Genomic DNA, 20532 nt, shown 5'->3' with positions numbered 1-20532 from the left:
ACTAGTAGAGATATACATAGACAACTATGTTTTAACTACAAACATGGATACAGACTAACACGGCTACGCTTCTGATATCATAGAATATCAGGGTTGGAAGGGACCCCAGAAGGTCATCTAGTCCAACCCCCTGCTCGAAGCAGGACCAATTCCCAGTTAAATCATCCCAGCCAGGGCTTTGTCAAGCCTGACCTTAAAAACCTCTAAGGAAGGAGATTCTACCACCTCCCTAGGTAACGCATTCCAGTGTTTCACCACCCTCTTAGTGAAAAAGTTTTTCCTAATATCCAATCTAAACCTCCCCCACTGCAACTCCTCGTTCTGTCATCTGCTACCATTGAGAACAGTCTAGAGCCATCCTCTTTGGAACTCCCTTTCAGGTAGTTGAAAGCAGCTATCAAATCTCCCCTCATTCTTCTCTTCTGCAGGCTAAACAATCCCAGCTCCCTCAGCCTCTCCTCATAAGTCATGTGTTCTAGACCCCTAATCATTTTTGTTGCCCTTCGCTGGACTCTCTCCAATTTATCCACATCCTTCTTGTAGTGTGGGGCCCAAAACTGGACACAGTACTCCAGATGAGGCCTCACCAATGTCGAATAGAGGGGAACGATCACGTCCCTCGATCTGCTCGCTATGCCCCTACTTATACATCCCAAAATGCCATTGGCCTTCTTGGCAACAAGGGCACACTGCTGACTCATATCCAGCTTCTCGTCCACTGTCACCCCTAGGTCCTTTTCCGCAGAACTGCTGCCTAGCCATTCGGTCCCTAGTCTGTAGCGGTGCATGGGATTCTTCCGTCCTAAGTGCAGGACTCTGCACTTATCCTTATTGAACCTCATCAGATTTCTTTTGGCCCAATCCTCCAATTTGTCTAGGTCCTTTTGTATCCTATCCCTCCCCTCCAGCGTATCTACCACTCCTCCCAGTTTAGTATCATCCGCAAATTTGCTGAGAGTGCAATCCACACCATCCTCCAGATCATTTATGAAGATATTGAACAAAACCGGCCCCAGGACCGACCCTTGGGGCACTCCACTTGATACCGGCTGCCAACTAGACATGGAGCCATTGATCACTACCCATTGAGCCCGACAATCTAGCCAGCTTTCTACCCACCTTATAGTGCATATGTTTAAACTGCATTGTACATTGGTCCCGCAACGTTTTTCCCCCCTCCTCTCTCCAGTGCAGACTTCCCTAAAAGGAGTGTACTAAGTCACGTCCATACTGAGCTGTGGTATTTATTGCACAGAAGGAGTGCCTGCCAACTCTGCCTACAGATGTGTATTTAATAACTTGCTATCTGCCTATCATGAAAATACTGAAGCCCCAAAGTGGGGTTGCTCAGCATTTTTCTTTCTTTCTTTTTTTTGGGGGGGGGGGGCAGGAGTCAAACCAAACTTCTCTTTGGGTGCCTAAATTTAGACACCTGGGTTTGAATGTTTGGGTCCACCATTTAAACAAGTTACGGTATGAACACCGGTGGACTAAAAAACACAAACCTAAAATCATCTATAACAATCACTTCTAAAAAAACCCATTTAAGACAGAAGCAACCTCTGCTCCACTTCTTGTGCTTTAAGCTCATCAGCTTATCGGGGGAGAAAATGAGATGGGAATCCTGAATATAAGGAGAAATGGATTTTTCACATCATCATAAAACAAAAGTTTTATAATTAAGTCTATGTATTTTGATAGAGACAATTAGGATCAGGTGAGGAGAAAAGGTTAATTAAGACAGACATCTTGCCAATTAATCTGCAATTGAGGTGTAATTGAGGTGTTTCTTGTCATCCAGATCTCTCACCTGCTTTAGAAAAACAAACAAACAACTCTTCACATTTCCTGGTGCAAAAATGAATTCAAAACCAGCCCACTTTCTCAGCTATCGCCCTGATCCTGAAACTGAGCACGAACAGGACTCAAAAAGAAGAAATCCAGTCACACAAAACCTATTCCAGGACCTAGCCCAACATTAGCAATACCACCGTGGCTTATTTACATTAACCCAAGAAAGGAAATGGCACTTATACAAACAGAACAGTGTGTGGGGAAAGTCCAACTAGATTTGGAATGCTGTCCATCATGAAGGGCTCCATCCTGCAAGAACGCATACACAGGGGAGAGTCATTGTACTCACACAAGCTATTCCCCATTACTTCTGTAGTATTTTTTGAGTAAGTAAGTTACTCACGTGTTTGCAGAATCAAGTCTTAACAGAGAAGTCAGTTCATTTTAGGATTTGTCTTCACTGAAGAATTAACTCAAATTCAGTTCACACACAAACCCCCTGAACTCCAAGCAGGGATGTTTTCAGCTCAAGTTAGATGGCCCATCAGGTGTACAGACTACAGCTGGTCAGCTATTAACACAATTGCTCTGTGATAGAGTGGCCACTTACACATTCCCATAATAATGGACACTCTGGTACTTCTGGGAATGATATGGGTCTGCCCCCACCAACATGACCTCGCATGCCTGGTGCGTACAAGCTCATGCTGCACAGAGGACGCCATTTTGAAGAATGCGCCGCTCCATTCACACAGGCAGAGGTGGACTGGCGCATTTTTCAAAATGAAAAGGAGTACTTGTGGCACCTTAGAGACTAACCAATTTATTTGAGCATGAGCTTTCGTGAGCTACAGCTCACTTCATCAGATGTTTACCGTGGAAACTGCAGCAGACTTTATATACACACAGAGAATATGAAACAATACCTCCTCCTTTGAAACAATACCTTTCATATTCTCTGTGTGTATATAAAGTCTGCTGCAGTTTCCACGGTAAACATCTGATGAAGTGAGCTGTAGCTCACGAAAGCTCATGCTCAAATAAATTGGTTAGTCTCTAAGGTGCCACAAGTACTCCTTTTCTTTTTGCGAATACAGACTAACACGGCTGTTCCTCTGAAACCATTTTTCAAAATGGCGTCCCTCGCCTGATACTGGACAAAACCAAGTCTGGTTTGGCTCAGTACCAGCTGCGGGACAAGTCACCCAAAAAGAGGACGGTCTGGTTTAAAACTGGAGGAATGGCCTTCCTACACGGTGCTGCTCACACGAGACATTTTGCAGTGTGGCACTTTCCCTTGAGCCAGGCTAACTTGAGAAGAGTAACTTGAGTTCACCCGGCAATGACGACGTTGTAACCATACATTTTCTTTCTTTCTTTGTTTTCCTTTCAGTTTTTCACGTACAGAACAATTAAAGGAAACATTTGTGCATCTTTTTTTAAAGTTCCCATTCATTTTTTTTTTAAATACACATCATGGAAATATTTGTTGGTTTTAGGCATTGTAAAAGGCATTTTCCCTTTTGTTTTATATATCATTTTACTTAAGATCAGTCAAATTGTATTGTTAAGGACAAAATTAAAAAACCCCAAAAACTCTGGAAAAAAATGATTATTTCTCAAGCTTACATCCTCAAGTCACTTTGGATCCTATTCACACAAAAGGCAACTACCAGATATTTGTAAAAAAAGCCAGAGCACAAAAGTACAGGGAGATTATAAAAATTCTGGTATTTTTAAACAAACCAAAAAAATTAATTCTGCCTCACTGTCCCTTTTTAAATGACTACCTTGAAGAATAAAATTCTAGAAACAAAACATGGAAGATAATAAAATAAAACAAAACATAAGACATTCAGAACTAAAGCAAACTAGGGCCCAGTCCTGTAAACATTTAATAACTGTGAACATTATGCCTGGTATTGGTATTGCCTGGTTTACCGGAGCATACCAAGATCTCTTGCTTTTTGCCTGATGGTAGGAGGAAGAAAATGGAAGATTGTAAAGAAAGCATTACATGCCTGTGGAATTATTGCACTTGGTATTTAAGACAATCTCCTCCCCACAAGTAAATATTTTGTTAGCCTTTTATCTATAGGATTAATCTTTAAAACCCTTATTCATTGAAGTAGTTTCTTATGATCTTATTGAAGTCAATATTGCTACACTCCTGATCAGGGGTCATTTGTAAAGCACCACAAGTCTTACAATGCTGTATGCAAAGTTTTGGGATAAGTGAATACAACCACTTGCAAGTACAATGATCCAACACAAAAGCACTGACTTGAAGTGGGGGGAGGAATCTTATTACCGTTAGGGCATGGGAGCTCATAAAGTGAGGTGTATTTCTGAGAACACCTTACATTCAAGTCTTTTTATTGGTAGAAATACAGGCGATCAAGGAATATAAAATTACTTCTGCATTTACTCTTCTCGATCAACGAGGAAGAAAAACGTTTAAATATATCTATGATTGTGACCTTCCTGGGTTTTACTGGGTTCCTTTGAATTGAGTCCCTCTTCTCTATTTTTAGTACCCTTCATTCTGAGGCATTATGGTCATTTTTCTTTCTGGGACAAGGAAATGGCTGTGTTTAAACATTGAAGTAGCAGTAGTCTCTTCTCCCCCCGCCCCCCGCATCATGCAATATAGCTAAGAGATGTGTGCGCCTTTTTTAGATGTTTTAAAAATACTTAATTATGATTATAGCATATTCAAGAAGCATCAAGTTGATTTGATTTACACACCTTTTCTTAAAGCTCATAAGGCATCATTAAGACCCTGTATAAAGACTCCCATCATTCTTTGAAGTCAGGGTCAATATTTAGACAGTTATTTCCTTATCCTATTTAATCATTAAATACCCAGCAGTTTACTCCTATAAATTCCCCCTTTAGCACCAACTTCGTTGTTGTTAAACAGGTTTTAAAAGAACTCCAGCCGCACCCCATCTGTCTATATGGAAATGACGGACAATTGTTTAAATGTATCTTAATGGATGAGGTACTCTCATAGTTGTTTAGCTTTTTTCACTAAGATTCTAGTATATTTATTTTAAAAGCATCAATAGACAAATTGGTTTAATTTAGACAGAGTTTTATTAAAATTAGCCATTGACCCACCTATAATGAGAGGCGAGAGACATGCACTAACTGACAGGGGATCTCTACAACTTTGCTGACAGTCAAGCAGAAGGCCCCATTTCAGCCCAGAACATTATAACCTTTGGTTTCAGAGTAGCAGCCGTGTTAGTCTGTATCCGCAAAAGAAAAGGAGTACTTGTGGCACCTTAGAGACTAACCAATTTATTTGAGCATAAGCTTTCGTGAGCTACAGCTCACTTCATCGGATGCATAAAGTGGAAAATACAGTGGGGAGATTTTATATACACAGAGAACATGAAACAATGGGTGTTACCACACACACTGTAACAAGAGTGATCAGGTAAGGTGAGCTATTACCAGCAGGAGAGTGTGTGTGGGGGGGGGGGGGAGGAACATTTTGTAGTGATAATCAAGGTGGGCCATTTCCAGCAGTTGACAAGAACATGTGAGGAACAGTAGGCTGTGGGAGGGGGAATAAACATGGGGAAATAGTTTTACATTGTGTAATGACACATCCACTTCCAGTCTTTATTCAAGCCTAAATTAATTGTATCCCGTTTGCAAATTAATCCCAATTCAGCAGTCTCTCATTGGAGTCTGTTTTTGAAGTTTTTTTGCTGAAGAATTGCCACTTTTAGGTCTGTAATCGAGTGACCAGAGAGATTGAAGTGTTCTCTGACTGGTTTTTGAATGTTATAATTCTTGACGTCTGATTTGTGTCCATTTATTCTTTTACGTAGAAACTGTCCAGTTTGGCCAATGTACAAGGCAGAGGGTCATTGCTGGCACATGATGGCATATATCACATTGGTAGATGTGCAGGTGAACGAGCCTCTGATAGTGTGGCTGATGTGATTAGGCCCTATGATGGTGTCCCCTGAATAGATATGTGGACACAGCTGGCAACGGGCTTTGTTGCAAGGATAGGTTCCTAGGTTACCTGATCACTCTTGTTACAGTGTGTATGGTAACACCCATTGTTTCATGTTCTCTGTCTATGTAAAATCTCCCCACTGTATTTTCCACAGCATCCATTTGATGAAGTGAGCTGTAGCTCACGAAAGCTCATGCTCAAATAAATTTGTTAGTCTCTAAGGTGCCACAAATACTCCTTTTATTATAACCTTTGCAAGTCAAAGGCCCATACCCACACAAGCCTGAGGTCATTTGAAGCACCTTTACCAAAGGAGGGAGTGAAGTGCGTTTTGCCTATTTGAGCAGATCAGGTTAGTTTTTAACAAGCAAAAGAAAATACTACCGCCGTCTGTTTACAAGGAGAACTGTTCTGCAGCCAAGGGGTTTCCTCTCCTGGCCAGTATCAAACACTAGAATCCCTGAGGTTCAATTCCGGGAAAGCTCTTCCCTTTACCCCCAAACAGGGCGTAGTCATTTGCTTCTACTACAGCAGCAGTATCTGCCAAACTCAATAGCCCAGTTCAATGGAACTGCGCTGGGTTTGCATTTGCAGTTTCCCCCAGAAAATCTGAAGCCTGAACACAATGGGCAGAAATTGGAGACAACTCCCTTTCACTGGGTTATTCCACTAAAAGAACAAAGCAAAACAAAACACATACACAACAACAAGAAGCCACAATCAAACCTGCAGTAAGATCTCGGAATCCACTGGCAGCTGAAAGCTCTGGCTACACAGGAAGCCCAGGAATAAGGAGAGATCCATTCCCAGAACATGCTGATTCTAACCAACCAAACACCCCCGACCATGAGCCCCCCCACAAGCAACCAATTGCACTAATCTGAGCTATATGGCAAAGAGAGCTGTCCAACCCTCCCAGAAACTCACACCCCTAGTACACAGGTACCCAATACCATCTTAGCTCCAGGTATTCAGTATCTACAGCCCCACCCACACAGGTATGTTCAATGCCAGCCCTGCACTTGATACTCAGTGCCTACAGCCCCACCCTGTTAACAAGTGCCATAGCTGCAGACCTACCTGAGAAACAAAGAATCAAACAAATCTTTACCCTGAAGACGCTTATAAACAAAACCACCTAACATGAGCAAAGGGAGAATATTTACCTGCTCTGTAGACTTTTTTAAAAAGCAATTGCTTTAGCGTGGCACAAAAGTAGAAACCTGGAACTGCTGCAAAGTCAAATTGTTGGTGACAAAACATAAAATGTAATTCAATTATGTGTAGGTCTATTAAAATCAGGATAATGACAAACCTCACAACATCTAAGCCAAAAGGAGAAGCCTTGTCCATTTCAATATAGAGAGTGACAACCCAGCAACGCTACTGGAAATGTCCCCAGTTCTGAGATTATCAGCCAAACTACTCAAAAGGTAAAAAGCTTCCTCTGTGAGGAATGGCTCAGCTGTACCATCACCCTATGCAAAATTCTCTCCATGAGAACAAACGCCTACTGGAAATATACTGCAAACAAACAATTGTCAGCTTAGAAAGGACATAACTATTGATCTTTAAAAAAAATAGCTGCAAACTAAACAAAATAAATTTTATTTTGGAAATGTAGAAAGAGAACACATACTGAACTGTTGAGATACAGGCCTCGTAAGAAATGCAAACCAGAACACCGGCTCCTAGGCAGAGGTACGCAAGCGGCTCTGCTCAGCTCTCACCCACAGGCACCGCCCTGCCTGGCAAGAACCAGCCAATGGGAATGTAGAGCTGGTGCTTGGGGCGCGGGCAGTGTGCGGAGCCCTGTGGCCCCCCCGCCTAGAAGCTGGACCTGCTGCTAGACGCTTCTGGGCCGCAGCACAGTGTCAGAACAGGTAGGAACTAGCCTGCCTTAGCCGGGCAGCACCGCTGACGGGACTTTTAACGGCCCGGTTGGCGGTGCTGACCAGAGCCGCTGCGACCCAGTGCCTTTCGTTCCGTGACCCACTACTTGGTTCCGACCTGCAGTTTGAAAACCACTGACCATAAACTCTTTGGTGCAGGGGCCATCTCTTATTATGTGTATTTGCTGCACCGAGCACTGTGGGTGTTCAAACTCGTTACGGCAGTACAAACAAAAAAATAATAATCCAGTGTCCCTTCTTGTATGGGCAGCCAATAAACAGCTCCAGCTCCATCCAAAGGAACCCAACATCCACCCACTCTCACAAAACACAAATCCCAGACCCAATACAGCTGTACAGAACCATCCTAGCTGGCAAGTATCCAACACCCGCAATATATAGGTACCTAATATCTAGCCTATTGCAACACACCGGGGGCTGAGTCTCCCCTCAGGCTGCTGCCCAGTGTGTCTATCAGCTACAGGATCTAAAGGAAGAGCGAAAGGGATGGGGGCAGAGTGAAATAAACCTGTCTGAGTGGTTAAGTGAGGTATCAGATTTCTAGATGTATGTTGAAAGACAGCTGGCACCCCATGTCGTTAGTAGGGCCAGGTTGCACGAACACTGAAGCCAGTTACATCCCACTTAGGAGGTGTGAGTTGCATGTCAAGGAGGCAGAAGGACAAGAACGGGGATAATTAGAAGGTCAGGGTTAATAAACCACTAGGCCTAATAGTCTGGTACCTCAAGCCCCTGCTTAGAGCTCAGCAGGAGCTGAGAGCTGCAGCACCCAGGACTCGGAGGCTGCTGGGTGCCCCGACCCCCAGGAACCCGACTTGCCCCAGCTGGGCTTACCGTGGGCTACAGAAGTGGGTGATTTTTCTGGCTGCCCAGGCAGCCCTCCTCTGGCAGGTGAAAAAGGGGACTGCCCGCTCCATTCCTGGGAACAGATGTCACAGCTTCATATCTGCTTCCCGGATCAGAGAGCCAGGGGAGGGAGGCACCGGCCCAGGCCCTGACACCAGGGGGAGCCCCCTTCAGTATTGCCAACCACCAGAGATAGAAAATCATGAGTTGGATTCACCCCCCTTCCGCCCCCAAAATCACGAGATTGGGCCCCAAAAAAATCACAAGATTTTTAAAAACAGCATAAAACCAGGTTTTTCCAGTTGGTCTGTTTACTTTTAAACCCCCCGCTACTCCTGTGGCTGGGCGTGGTCATTTCAGATTGAAAAGTCAACCTTTGATGCACACCAAAAAGGACTCCTCTCCCCAGGTGCACTTACTCTCTCCCCTTCCCTGGACCCACCAACGCCACCTCACCAACTCCCTCAGAACGCTCCCTCCCCAGACCCCAAGTGGCGGAGACGTTCCAAAGCCAGTGCCGGGTTTACAATGGCGCCATGAGCCGGGCCCATGCTCAGGAGGGGGCCCCGGCCTACTCTCCTTGCCCTGTGCCCCGAGACCCCCGCCAGCCCACTGCCTGCCCGCTGGCCAGCCGGGGGTTCCTCTCCACCCCCCTGGCCCCACCCGCCGGCTTCTCTCTGCCCCCTGGCCGGACCCCAGGGCACCTCCGGCTCCGGGCTGTCTCTGCTTCCCACCACCTGTGGGGCCCCACCTGTCTCCCTGGAGCTGAGCCACCTGGGACTGGAGCAGAAGCCTGGCCAGTCTTGGCCAGCTGGGTGGGGGGAGAGCTTGGCTGGGCCCCTCCAGGCAAGTGGGTCCTGAGGGAGCCTGGCTGGGGCAGGCCCTGGCGTGGCTGATTGCGCCACGCCCCAAGGGCCGGAGTGATTCCCCGCCCCGGGACCAGCCCTGGCTGCACTGGCTGCTCAGCCTGGCAGACACAGTCGCCTCCCAGGAGGCCGGTGAGTGCGGCCAGGAGGCAGGGCGTGGGTCTCTGCAGGGCCGGGGGGAGCTGGGCTGTAAGGGGGCAGGGAGGATCTCTCTGGGTTGGGGCACTAGGGAGTGGGGGCTCTGTGTGGGGTGCTGAGCAGTTGTGGTGGGGCTGTGGGCAGGGGGGCGCTGGGCAGGGGTGGTGTTGTGCAGGACACTGTGCATTTGTGGCAGGGTTTGGAGGGGGAGCGCTGGGCATAGCGGGTCTGGGGGGCTCTGGTCAGAGGGAACCGGGGGGGGGGGTGTTCCGGTGTTGGGCGGAGGGTGGTGGTGTGTGGTGTGACATGGGCCCACCCCCAAGGGGAAGGGGCACACTGGCAGCACAGCGCCAGGCAGGCAATTGTGCGTCTGGCAACAGCCGATTTGTAAATAGTGCCCTCGTACTGGGCTGGGCGGCGCGGGGCCACCCCTGCCATGACATGCCCCTGGCCGGCCCCTCACTCTGGAGACTGCCCCCGCCCCCTCGCCATGCTCCATTGCCCCCATGGGGGCCCAAAAATGTTTGGCACCGGGCCCACAAAAGGTTAATCCGGCCCTGTCCAAAGCAGTGGGCGGCTTTTCCTTCACTCCGCTCTCCCTCCTTCTGCCCCTGGACTCTCTCTCTGCTATAGGAGCATACATGAAGCTGGGCTTCAGTGGCAGGACAGGCCTGTGTGTCCTTAGCCGCAAGACAGCCGCACAGAGCTCTGCCCAGTACCCAGCCCTGCAAGTCACAGAGCTGGGAAAAGCTTCTTGCGTCATCATGACAGCTCCTCCTGCAGGCCACAAACTCCTGTGATTTGCAACAGTTGGCAATAATGCAACACTGGCTTTCCCTGGCCACTCGGAGAGTATTTCTCCTACCCACCACTACCCCAGTCTGGGGGCTTGCCATCCAATCTCCTCCATCTGTCACCCCATTACTATCTTCTGCCCACCCCCAGACTCCTTCCTGGCCCCACATCCACTACACCCAGTTTCCCTGCAGCCCCTAAATGGGCCTTCTGCTCCCCCCAGCGCCTGCCCCCCCTTACTCTCCACACTGACTTTTCACAGAAGTACTTTTCTGAGAAGTAAGCGCAACACGGTGTTGTGGCCAGACAGCAGCGGCTGAGGTGCCAGGACTCAGCATCAGCAAGCCCGAGCCCCAGTGCTTCATTTGTGCTGGGGCTTGCCAGCAGCCACCGCTCTCCGGTTCTACAGGCAGCACCGCTGCCGGAAGCCCTGCAGAAGTAGCAATACCAGACCATGCCACCCGTACCGATGCACTGCTGCTGGCAATGGTGCTGCCTTCAGAACTGGGTGACTGGGCAGCAGATGCTGCTCTCCAGCCACCCAGGCTGGGCTGCACGGTGGGGAGTTTCTGAGCTTGTGGCTCTCCCGGCCGTACATCCCCTGATCACCAGGCCCACAGGAAGGGGGAACCCAGGGGCTCACCCACTAACTCCACTCAGGGGCAAGCCCTGCTGCCTGCAACTCCCCACCAGGCGGGCAGCTCCAGGCAGCATCGCCCACCACCTGGCTGGCCGACCAGGGGCTCCAAGCACAGGCTCGCCTGTACTCACTCCCGCTCCGGCAGCCTACACCCACGAGCTTGCGGCATGGACGGCATCTCATGGACCACCATGCCTTGGATGGTCACCCACGTGACCTATGAGGAAAGGTTAAAACAATGGGGCATGTTTAGTCTTGAGAAAAGAAGACTGGGGGGTGCGGGGGTGGGCTGATAGGCTTCGAATAGGTTAAGGGCTTGTTACAAAGAGGACTGTGATCAAGTGTTCTCCATGTCCCCTGATGGTAAAACAGATTAATGGGCTTAATCTGCAGCAAGGGAGATTTAGGTTAGATATTAAGAAAAACTTTCTCATGATAAGGGTGGTTAAGCACTGGAAGAGGTAACCTAGGGCGGCTGTGGAACCCCCATCACTGGAAGTTTCTAAGAACAGGCTGGACAGACACCAGTCAGGGATGGTTTAGGTTCACTTGGTCCTGCCTCAGCTCAGGGGGCTGGACTAGATGACTGCTCAAGGTCCCTTCCATCCCTACATTTCTATGACTCTATGTAGAAACGGGTAAGAAGTTTGGGTGGGCATGCATTCTGGCACTGGCATTCCTGAGTGTAGTGTTGCTCCCTCTCTTACATGGGCACCCATCACCATTGTATTTGGGCAGCTTAGTATTTTGTTTCTTGAGGCCTTTTTTTTAATGCCCCTTAAAGCAGTGGTTCTCAGCAATTTCCTTACTCGGATCCCATTTTCTTTAGTGGGAGCCCCCTCCCATGGAAGCCTCCTCAACACCCAGTTGAGAACCCCCAGCCTTAGAGAGCTGCATGACTGTATCAACAGGGCTAATCTCCCAGTTACTGTTTTAGCAATAGTGCAACCAGATCTCAGGTTGGTCTGGCCCCATCAATAACTTTGTGTCCCGAGACCAGAGGGAAAAAAATCCCCAGGAGAAGTACTACCTTGGATCCAGAGATCACAAGCAGAGTTTAACCACTTTCCCCAGCCCCTCTCACAGGCACAAGGATGAATTTACGGCAAACTCAAGGAGGAAAACTTTTTTGGGCCTAAAGAAGAAGTAAAGCTGGAGACGCACATTAGGGTCCCTGCTTCGGCCGCAGAGCAAGTTATCGGCAAAGGAGGCAAAACTGTAAGCGAAAGCAAGGAGAAAGAGAGAATCAGGCCTGTAGGGAGGCGGAGTTAGGAGACCGGTTCATCCCCAGGTGTGGAAGCTTTGGAGGATTGCCTATTATGGCTAGGAAGCAGTCACTGCGGGAGGGGAGGAGGGGATGCTGTGAGGCAGACCTGGGTCAAGACTATTGCTTGGAGGGGTTTTTTGCTGGTGCTTTTGTTTCCCAGCTCCTCTGCTGACCTGGCAGGGGATTGTTCTCCTCCCTTGGCCCACATACCAGTGTGGAAGGCAGAAGGGTCAGGTCAGGAGCAAGGAAGAAACAGCTGGTAACCCACAGGAGAGGATGGAGCAAGGGCAGGGCCACAGAGGAGGCGGGGCTATCTCAAGATCCAAGGTTCAATTGCTGCTCCCTGGACAAGTATCAAAGCAGAGAGGAGGCCGTCGGCGAAGGCAGCATGTGAGCATCCTTGATTTCACAAGCTAGGCCTGGTTACTGTCCTCCTGTGAGGTGGGCAGCTCTCACACACTCTGAGCTCCATGCAAAGCCCAGCGTGGTGGTGGGAGCGATTTTTTTATTATTATTTTTTGCCAGCTGGAGAAATGCAAAATCTGGGGGGCAGGTTTTTGGTTTTGTTTTTTTTAATTCTTCTTCCTGAAACGGTGCAGTAACCGGGTGGGCTCTGCTGCTTTCCTGTAGGTCAGCGAAATGCAGAACCTGACGGCTGCAGAGGTGGTGGTGCCCCGGGACCAGACGCCTGATGAGAACGAGCAAGTCATTGTAAAAATCATTGGACACTTCTATGCTAGCCAGGTACGGAGACTGGAATCTCTCCCTGTGCAGGGCTTGTGCTGGGAGGGAGGAGGGGAAGAGGAGAGAACATAGGAGGCAGATGGGAACTTGTAAACTTGCATCCACCATCACTGAGGGGAGAGGACAGGGTAGTCTGTGGTCCTACAGTTGGAGAGACCTACCACCAGCAGGCAGAACCCCTGAGCCTCAAGAGAGGCTAAGCCCAGGAGAGACAAGTTCCTAAAGAAATGAATTGACATCAGTTATCACCTTCACAGGACCCCTGAGTTCTCTTTCTTTCTCTGCCACTAACTCCCTATTGGGCTATTGGAATTTGATGATCTATCTAGGCTCTGAGAAGCGAGCCGGGAACCACCCATGCATTGATTTGTTTTTGTAGGGGAGACCAGACCTTCTCTTCTGTGCATTCCTTTGTACATCTTGCTTAGGTTATAGCTACACTGCAATCAGAGGTGTGACTGCAGCATGGGTTGCCGTGCCCACGCTTGCTCCAAGTTAGCTAGCACAGCTAAAAATAGCAGTGAAGATTCAGTGGCACAAGCTAGCAATGCAAGTACGTACCGAGGGAGACCACACTGAAGTCCATGGCACCCTATCTTCATTGCTCTTTTTCATCATGCTAGCTAGATCGATGCTAGCCCAGGTCTGGCTGCATAAGCTGCTATCGCATACTGTAGACATAGCCTGAGTTATGACCGTCTTTGAATTTGGATTACACAGCTGCAGGAATGCTTGCTAGTTTTGATAAAGGGAACGTACAAGCAGTTACTTTAAACATTGCAACAAGATGACGTGGGGAAAGTCAGGTATTGCTGTGTGTTTTAGCAACAAGGAAAAAAAAAGTAAGAAAAGGAAAGGAAAACAGAGAGAGAAATGGGAGAGAAATTTTATACATGCAGACAGCAAGGAAAAAAAATAAAGAGAGAGAGATATGAACCCAGCTATCGCTATTAGAAAGATTCACATTTTTAATCACATCTTGCTCCTTTTTTATTGTACCTGCATGAATTAACCCCCTTTTTTAGAATGTCATGTTAAAAGATCTGTGGTGGTAAAATCCATTCTCAAGAGGCTGAACCTGCATCCCGTGCCCCCAAACTCAGTGGGAATTTTGGGTGCGTGAAGAACGCTGGATTGAGCCCCAAACGTTTGCAGCTTTAAAGAAGCAATGACCCTTTTTCTGTAGAGACAGGGAATGTCAAACAAACAAAGAGAGTTTGAATTCTGTTTCTACTCTGTGGACTTACGCAAATCACTTATCTCCTCCCTGAGGCCCTGATTCAGGAAAGCACTTACACATGCTTAAGTCCTATTGACTTTGATGGAACTTAGGCACCTGTTTAAGGAGTCAGAGAGAGCTAGGTCTCCCAGTGCAGAACTCTGCATAGCCGAGTTGCTTTGAGTATCAATGAAGTGATTCCCAGTAAGCAACAGGTCTGTTCTGTGCAGTTTCTTGTACTGTGCACCTACTGTAGTTCTCTGGCACCAGCCTAGACTACAGCTGTCATAAATATAAAGGGAAGGGTAAACACCTTTAAAATCCCTCCTGGCCAGAGGAAAAACCCTTTTACCTGTAAAGGGTTAAGAAGCTAGGATAACCTCGCTGGGCACCTGACCAAAATGACCAATGAGGAGACAAGATACTTTCAAAAGCTGGGGGGAGGGAGAAACAAAGCCTCTCTCTCTGTCTGTGTGATGCTTTTGCCGGGGACAGAACAGGAATGGAGTCTTAGAATTTAGTAAGTAATCTAGCTAGATATGCGTTAGATTCTGATTCCTTTAAATGGCTGAGAAAAGAAGCTGTGCTGAATGGAATGGATATTCCTGCTTTTGTGTCTTTTTGTAACTTAAGGTTTTGCCTAGAGGGATTCTCTTGTGTTTTGAATCTAATTACCCTGTAAGGTATTTACCATCCTGATTTTACAGAGGTGATTCTTTTTACTTTTTCCTCTATTAAAATTTTTCTTTTAAGAAACTGAATGCTTTTTTCATTGTTCTTAAGATCCAAGGGTTTGGGTCTGTGGTCACCTATGCAAATTGGTGAGGATTTTTATCTTCCCCAGGAAAGGGGGTGTAACGTTTGGGAGGATTTTGGGGGGGAAAGACGTTTCCAAACGGACTCTTTCCTAGTAATATACCGGTTAGATGCTTGGTGGTGGCAGCAATAAAGTCCAAGGGCAAAAGGTAAAATAGTTTGTACCTTGGGGAAGTTTTAACCTAAGCTGGTAAAAGTAAGCTTAGGAGGTTTTCATGCAGGTCCCCACATCTGTACCTTAGAGTTCAGAGTGCGGAAGGAACCTTGATAACAGCGTTATGCAAGGAGCCCTTTGTATGGACCAGCTGCAGAGCCCAGCGAAGTCAATGGAAGGAGACTTGACTGAGCTTTGACCCAGGCCTAAATGAATAACAAGTAAAAGGGGGATCTGATGATGCAAATAAATTTCTAGTCCACCAAAAATTAAAAAGAAACGTGAACAATCCCCCAACAGCCCTATTAAAGTTCAACAGGCACCGGAAGCCCTGGAGGCAAACCCTTGTTAAGTGGCAGGATCTTTAGGCTTGAAATCAAAAGGGAAGCATTATTAAGAGCATCATCCTCTGTAGAGCCAGGGCTGGCTTTGGACAGGGTGAGGAGCAGAGAAATGCCTCGTCTCTCAAGAACATAAGAGTGGTCATAATGGTCAGACCAAAGGTCCATCCAGCCCAGTATCCTGTCTACTGACAGTGGCTAATGCCAGGTGCCCCAGAGGGAGTGAACCTAACAGGTAATGATCAACTGATCTCTCTCCTGCCATCCATCTCCACTCTCTGACAAACAGAGGCTAGGGACATCATTCCTTACACATCCTGACTAATAGCCATTGATGGACTTAACCTCCATGAATTTATCTAGTTCTCTTTTAAACCCTGTTATAGTCCTAGCCTTCACAACCTCCTCAGACAATAAGTTCCACAGGTTGACTGTGCGTTGTGTGAAGAACTTCCTTTTATTTGTTTTAAACCTGCTGCCCATTAATTTCATTTGGTGGCCCCTAGTTCTTATATTATGGGAACAAGTAAATAACTTTTCCTTATTTGCTTGCTCCACACCACTCATGATTTTATATACCGCTATATCCCCCCTTAGTCGCCTCTTTTCCAAGCTGAAAAGTCCTAGCCTCTTTAATCTCTCCTCATATGGGACCCGTTCCAAACCCCTAATCATTTTAGTTGCCCTTCTCTGAACCTTTTCTAATGCCAGTATATCTTTTTTGAAATGAGGAGACTACATTTGTACGCAGTATTCAAGATGTGGGCGTACCATGGATTTATATAAAGGGCAATAAGATATTCTCCATCTTATTCTCTATCTCTTTTTTAATGATTCCTAACATCCTATTCACGTTTTTGACTGCCGCTGCACACTGCGTGGATGTCTTCAGAGAACTATCCACGATGACTCCAAGATCTCTTTCCTGGTTAGTTGTAGCTAAATTAGCCCACATCTGAGCTGGCACCTCATTTTGATGATAGCAGAAGCAGCAGAGTTTCTCCAGCATGCGCATTTCCTCGACTAAGGGAAATTGGTTGGTTTGGTTCCTGTAGATCCTTTTCAAAGGTTTGAAAACCTTCCCGGGGTTTTAAACTTGAGGGGAATAAAAGGTGGGACAGAATCTGGGTTCATTCCGGAGGACGGGAGAGGCTGTAATGCATTAGGTAGCTCCAAGGTGTAGAATTTAAATGAGGGAAGCAGTGCAGTCTAGTGGTTAGAAGACAGGGTTCTGTGCCCAGCACTGTCACTGATGTGCTTTGTGGTCTAGAGACAAAAACAATAAAAATAAAAATTCACGTCTCTGTGCCTTGGTTTACCCATCAGTGGAATGGGTATAATGATACCTACCTCACAGGGCTGTTGTGAGGATTAACAAATTAATCTTTTTGAAGCACTTTGCAATCCTCAGTGCCGTATAGAGTGCAAAGTATTATTATTAGGAGTAACTAAAACAACATGATATTTTTTGGTTCACCGACCTAGTGCTATCGTAATCTTGTCATGCCATTCAGCAAGGGGCAAAAATGACTAAACCAGCATGCGCAGTTATTTTTCTCTTCTGAGCTCTGAACACTTTCTCGGCAATTAAAAACACATAGCTATGGTTGAGTAGCTATGGCGGATGATGTGCTCCTTTGCTGGCAGTGATAATTGCAACCTGACCAAACTGACATACTTGGAAGGTTTTTAAGGAGTTAAAAGAGACTCAAATTCAGTGTAAATATTAAAAAGAAACTGCCTCTAAGCTACATTTTATGTTTCCTGGGCATTAGATTTTGGTTTGGTTTTGGTTTTTTAGCCAGAAGAAAACAGTAAACATTAGTAATACAGTATCAGAAAAGTCTTTTTTTTTTTTTTTTTTTTTTTAACATTTAGCTCAAAATATTTTGATGATTTTTAGATTCTGGGGGGAAAACCACCAGAAATGCAGACTTGGTATGAGACCGTTGAAGACTTTTTTTTTTTAACTGTTTTTAAAGAAAAATATAGGATCTGCTTTACTGTTCCCGTGAAATGGGACACACATCACAGGCTTTTTTAATTTTTTTGGAACTTTCTTCTATTTTAAATCATACAGTAACCGGGAGGTTTTTTCCTTTTTATTTTCTTTTTAATGAAATCGGTGTGGTCCCATGAAACACGTATGCTCCTGAGAGGGGACAGGGAGTGGTTTTTGAAACTCTAATTCACTCTCTTCTTGAGACTGGTCTGGAAGGAATGAACAAATCAGTTGGCCTGTGAACATATCAGCAGTGCTACTGTTAATTTCAGTTGGGGTTTTGCTTGGAGGTGTAAAAGGAGTTGGGCGTCCAAATCCTACTAGGGAATTGAGGGCCAAAATTGTCAGAAGCGACTTGTGATTTTTTGGATGCCACAATTACTGTGTGTCCAAGCTGGGACATCATAGTCGCCTAAGTAGGGGAAAAGTATAATCCCATGTTTGCAGAGGTGGGCCATGACTACGGCTAGGGTTTTGGAGAATACTCTCGGTGCTGTGGAGAGACCGAACGGACGTACTCTGTATTGAAAGTGGTTGTGTCCGAGTGTGAATCGCAGGAGGCGTCTGTGTGCTGGATGAATGGATATGTGGAAATGTGCATCTTGTAGGTCGAGGGCTGTGAACCAGTCCCCTTGTTCCAGCACAGGTATTGTTGTGCCCAAATGTGACCATCTTGAATTTCTGTACACGTACAAATTTGTTCAGTCAGCATAGGACTAGTATAGGCCTCCACTCCCCACCTTTTTTTTGGATCAGAAAGTAGTGGGAGTAGAACCCTTTTCCCCAATGGTGCGTTGGTACAGTTTCCACTGCACCTAGCTGTAGAAGATGAGCCACTTCTATGTGAAGTAGGTGCTCGTGAGAGGGGTCCCTGAAGAGGGACGGGGAAGGGTGGACGGGCAGGATATGAAAGGGATGGAGTAACCTGACTGAACTATTTCCAGGACCCAGTGGTCCTGGGTGACCTGTTGCCAGACATGGTGAAAACTCTGGAGGTGGTGGTCAAATGGGCAAATAGGCAGTGGAGTCAAGGGGTGGTCGCGCAGACCCCCGACCAGCACTTCAAAATTGCTATTTGTTTCCTGATGGGTGGGAGGTAGCTGGTTGCGCATGGTTTTGGCTGCGCCGAGGAGGTCTCTTGCGGTTTCTCCCAATGTCATACGGTTTGGGCTGGGGCTGGTGATGTTGTGTGCAGGGTCTCAGATAAGGTTGATACCGTGGTCTCTGGGGAGGGACGGGTATATCCCCAGTGTGCACAGAGTGGCCCTAGAGTCTTTCGTGATGTGAAGGACTTCATCGGTTTTTTTAGAAAAAAGTTTATCTTTGTCAAAGGGAAGGTCTTTGACTTTGGTCTGCAGATCTTTGGGGATACTGGACGCAGACAGCCAGGAAGACCCACGCATCACTACCGCAGTTGCCGTAGTGCGGGCTGCTGTGTCCGCCATGTCCAGGGATACTTGTAGTGCCATCTTGGACTCTAATTGACCTTCAACAAGGACTGATTTAAAGTCTGCTTTCCTGTCCTCCAGGATATAGGAGGCAAAATCAAAGAGCTTGTTGTAATTGTTGTAGTCGTAGCTTGTGAGGAGGGAGATATAATTTGCAATTCTAAATTGTAGAGTGGAGGAGGTATAAACCTTGTGGCCCAGGAGGTCAAGGCATTTGAGGTCCTTGTCTTGCGGACTGGGCCGGTATTGTGGCTGTTTTGTTCTGTGCGTCGCTGCATCCATCACAAGAGAGTTGGGTTGAGGGTGGGAAAATAAGAAATCTACGTCCTTAGCGGGATCATAATATTTATGTTCAGCCTTCTTGCATGTTGGTGGGATGGAGGCAGGGGTCTGCCGGAGAGTGTCAGCTGGTTCTAGGAGGGCTTTGTTTATGAGTAGCGCGATCTTTGAGGGCACAGAGGGGTGGAGGATTGTGAGGAGTCTGCGTTGTGTCTCCTGGACTTCCTCCAAAGGAATGTCCTGGCTGAGTGCCACCCTCTTGAAAAGTTCCTGGAATTGCTTAAAGTCATCCACATTTTGTGGAGGAGATAGCATGAGGGCTTCATCTGCGGCTGATGGGGAGGCAGGAGCCAGTAAATCAGGGAAGGGTTCATAGCCCGCATGTTTAAGAGGGGGTTCAGTAGGTCTAGATGTAGATGGAGCTGGAGATAGAGTTGCAGAAAGGGCTTGTGGTCTGGTGGAAGGGGCACGAGGAGGAGTGGTGGCAGGAGCCAACCAAGGGTACCACTGAGGCCAGGGCATAGGGTAAGAAAAATGGGGCCCCTCCCATGGGGGGGACAAAGTAGGGAAACTGAGGCTGGTTCTTGTGAGGTGCCGCATCTTGAGACAGATATGGCTCCGGTGGAGGAGGAGAATCAAGCGGAGAGAACTCTGTCTGCTACTGCATGTCGTTCTCGCTGTCAGTGAAGGTAGCCAGGTCTGGTGGCAAGAGCAGTTGTTCAAACAGTGATCGCTCCGTGTCGAGGAGCGGAGAGTTGGGCTTGGGGGCCACAGAGATATCATCCTGATGCCGAAATTGTTGCTGCTCCCTGGTCTGCAGTGCTGCGGAGCGCGAGCGGCAGCCCGCAGCGACTTTTGTTTAACTTTAACGACTGCCCCAGGCCGTTTGTAGGAGCCCTGCAGTGGGTCTGTGCCTGCTGTGGGAGTGATAGGCAGGCTCGGTGCCAACGTTCTTGTCGGCACCGGGGCAGAATTCGCTATCGGCACTGGGTCTGTCTTTGGTGCTGAGGGGACCGGTGCCGAGGAGAGCTTCCCACTGCGGGAAGTTGGATCCCTGCCTTTGTGCTCCGCATGAGCCATGACTGAGGTGCTGGGGTGGTCGGAGGCACCTGCTTTTGGCCCTGTCAGCACGGAGGGTTAAGTTCTTGCAGGATACCCTTTATCCTTTTGAAAGTCTCTGTGCAGAGACATTTGGGCTTCCTGCCTCTTCGCTTGAGAGGGTGAAGCCACGCTCCTGATCGGTTCCGACTTAGCCTGGGAGCATGAGGGAGAGGGTTCACTATTGCCCATC

The sequence above is a fragment of the Caretta caretta genome, chromosome 27, assembly GCF_965140235.1.
Source record: "Caretta caretta isolate rCarCar2 chromosome 27, rCarCar1.hap1, whole genome shotgun sequence".
NCBI lineage: Eukaryota > Metazoa > Chordata > Testudines > Cheloniidae > Caretta > Caretta caretta.
The sequence above is the reverse complement of the archived record's forward strand: the minus strand, read 5'-3'. Positions refer to the sequence as shown.